The sequence below is a fragment of the Glycine soja genome, chromosome 19 (genome assembly GCF_004193775.1).
Source record: "Glycine soja cultivar W05 chromosome 19, ASM419377v2, whole genome shotgun sequence".
NCBI classification, from domain to species: Eukaryota; Viridiplantae; Streptophyta; class Magnoliopsida; order Fabales; family Fabaceae; genus Glycine; species Glycine soja.
This window is the reverse complement of record NC_041020.1, coordinates 47,708,104-47,711,474: the sequence shown is the minus strand read 5'-3', so window position 1 is coordinate 47,711,474 and position 3,371 is coordinate 47,708,104. Positions and strand designations below refer to the sequence as shown.

Below are 3,371 nucleotides of genomic sequence, written 5' to 3'. Positions count from 1 at the left end.
ACGATTGCTTTCACAATCCTGCTTTAACCGTTGGCTTCTACCAGCAGTAAAGCAAGACAACCGTATTCGTCGTATGTGCATATATAGATATTGATTAGATTCCACCCCTTTTCCAAATTACTCATACTTGTGCCTATTTAGACAGATCAATTAATATTGATTTTAGTTCATTTGCATCAAGTATTGGATGATGAATATTTGAGTTCTACATGGGCAGAGTGTGGGGGTGACTATGGTATTTGAGTAATTTGAACCGATGTTTAAATGAAAGTTGTTGAAAAGCGAACACTTTCTACGAATATTTTGACATCGGTTGTTTCTAAAATCGATGCAAATATGTATCAAAATAGGTGAGATTACATTTTTCTAGGTACTTTCATATCGGTTCCAGTTAAAACCGATGTCGAAAGTGATTTTTATTGAAATGTTTATTCACCAAGCCCACTAACACAGAGACATAAATGCATAATATTGATATGTAGGATTGTATTATTCAAAGGCATCACAAATCAAATACCCTCTTGAGCACTCCCTCACGTACATTATCAAGAATTACGCGTGCAGCTGCCCTCATAGTTGGCATCAGTGCAGTGGCATCCCCCCGTTTCCCCTTTTCTTATTTTGTTTTATGTACAAGTTAAAGTCAAAGGAGATCCATATCCCATACAACCTCCAACAACTGTCAAATTCTAAAACAAGTATTTGAGTTTTTCAAAACATGCAACATTAGAAAAATTAAGAAAATAAAACACAATCAAAATGCACTTTAAACTTAAATATTAATCCAATCCACTCACTGAAGTAGAAACCCATAACTCAGCTACTAATTGGAACCCTTTTTCTTTACAAAATTCCGTGGCTCTGTACCTCCAATCTCCAAGACAATTGACTAGTGGAAGAGAACCTTTGCCAAATTCCATGCCTCTGTACCTTTGTTATTTGGCTTCTTCTCTTTGTTGTTGCATCTCTCCCTTTAGTATCATGATTAGGATTAATGTAGTCAAGCAAATCTAACACACTTGCAAATTCAATGAGGATAAAAGGAAAATTATTACAATAAGTACAAACATATCATGCTAACCACAATATGATAGTTTGAACAAGATACAACGAGGAATTCTTTAATCATTCTAGAAACATTTCATTTCACATTCCTAGAGTTCACTGCTAGTGCACAGGCGTAGATTTTTTCCATACATCGCCAGTGGATTTTCTGATTTGGAATGGGTTGCAAGAAGGTGATATAGCATGAATAACAAATAGCAATTGTAACTAAAGAGAATTTATGGAGAAAAAAGCATAGTATTAAGTTTGGGATCTTTTCCTGCATTTTACGAGCAAGCCAAGAGAATTCAATATTAGGACCAAATGCCTTATACTTCAAGGACCATCGTGATAGGTCAGGTTTGTCTGGCAATATCTGTGAAACAAGTCCAACATTTGCATAAAATCAAAATGCAAGAGAGAGAAAATCATTTGGATCCAAAGCAAGAATGCCTAGAGCGTGATCCTAATGTCAGGCTATCTTCCCTTAGCAAAAAGGCAGGGGATCTTAGGTTCCAAAACACCAGCTAGATGTTTGACTTAGCAAAGAAAAACAAGCAACATATCTTCTGTGTTAAACTTAGTAGACAATCATTGCTGATTATGAAAGGCCCTTGCAATTTACTAGGTTCCATAATATACCCAGATATTTTATGATGCTAAGAAAAACATGAGTAAATGTTTTAAGCAATGTGAACAACTAAGGGACTTCATTTCCCCCCTCCCTCACAAGACCCGATTTCTGTAATTTAAGAAAACTGATCCTTAGAATAGAGGGTGAGAAGGAAAGCAAGCACACACCTTAACAGAAGAAATAAAGGGCATCCAGTTTGGGATGGCTTTGCGATCAAATAAACATTTTAGAAAAGAGTATCGATGACCTGGGTGGTCCAGGAAAAGCAAATTTGTTTTTGGTCCTCTGAGTCAAGAAGGGATTGATCATGCTATACCATCACGGGACACCTGCAGGATAAGGATTCAATCACATTAATTAATTTCCTACTCCCCTTTAACAAGTGAAGAGATAGCAAAAAAAAAAAAAAAAAAAACAGAAAAAAGAAAAGAGCATGTTTAGCAACACACTCGAGATAGTTGTCCTGAAGTAACTGCAGAGCTTGTTTGGTGGCAAGGCAAAGCTCCCATTTGGCAGGGCCAGGAAAATAGTGCTGATGTTTATCTTGGTCCAAAAGCGCGTCGATGTTATGAGAAACATGCACATCTGACCAATGACACGAACACCAGCTTCAATTGGTTGTTTCGCACCTTCAAGTTACAAAATAAAACAAAAACATTAACCCATAAGAAGAAGAATGAGAAGGGGCGAAAGAGAGGGGTTCTTACCTCGACGGAAGTTGAAAGGCGAGAGAGGAACCAAGATTTGAAGGAGAGGCTGTTGGGAGGGAGATTTACAGATAGGGCTCGAGAGAGAAGGTTTTTATTTGTCCTTCAAGGACGGTTTTTTAAAAACGATGCAAAATAGGCTATTAACTAAGTCAATGTTCTATAACTCTTTCAACATCGATTTTATTTACCAATGCCAGATTTTTGTTATTATTTACCGAGATACCACCACATTTTATTTGACATCGTTTTTCTCTAAACAGTTCGGATCCAGCAATGTAAAAAATAGTTTTTGTAGTAGATACCTTTCTTGTCAAAAAAATATCTCATAATGATCCCCTAAGAGCAAGATAAAGATAGATGCATGCAGACTAACACCACCCTTGAAATATGACACCAAATATCTAAAGAAAAAAAAAGAAAGCTAATTTTATATGTTTGGTAAGACTTACGGGGAATTTGTATATTTTTTTACTGGCTTATAAATTACTTTAATTAGAATAATCTTCTTTGATATATTAACTTAGTAATTTATTTTTCTTAAACTATCTCAGGTAGTTTATTTTGGTAAATTACTTGAAATAGCTTATGGAAAATAAATTAGTTTAAAAGTTATTTACTTTTTATTTTTTAATTTTTATTTTTATTATTTTATTTTTTATTCAAATTAAAAATCCTTAAATTCCTTTTATTTAATTTATTATTTTTAACGCACATGACAGTTAATTGACATCGTTACATCATTCTTTAAGATTAAAAATTATTTGAATTATATTAACTTTACAATTATTTGATTAATTATTTTTATATTTTTTTAATTATATGAGCTAATTTAAATAGAATTTTAAATATATATATATATATATATATATATATATATATATATATATATATATATATATGATTAATTTTAAATAGAAGATTTGGTGTGTATCATATTTCTTAATTATGCAAGTGAGAAACATATACATTTATGTTATTCTTGT

General features: G+C 33.0%; 1 long non-coding RNA gene across 2 annotated transcripts; it reads right to left on the bottom strand.

Moving 5' to 3' along the window:
- Positions 1-458: 458 nt before the first annotated feature.
- On the bottom strand, positions 459-2,544 carry LOC114399466. 2 transcript variants are annotated; one of them, XR_003663738.1, is made up of 4 exons: positions 2,386-2,544; positions 2,128-2,307; positions 1,846-2,007; positions 459-1,420 (listed from the first exon to the last, which is right to left on the bottom strand). It is a non-coding gene; the product is annotated as an uncharacterized LOC114399466 (long non-coding RNA). The 2 variants fall into 2 exon arrangements; XR_003663737.1 differs by having other exon boundaries at positions 459-2,007; positions 2,386-2,543.
- Between the last annotated feature and the right edge of the window lie 827 nt (positions 2,545-3,371).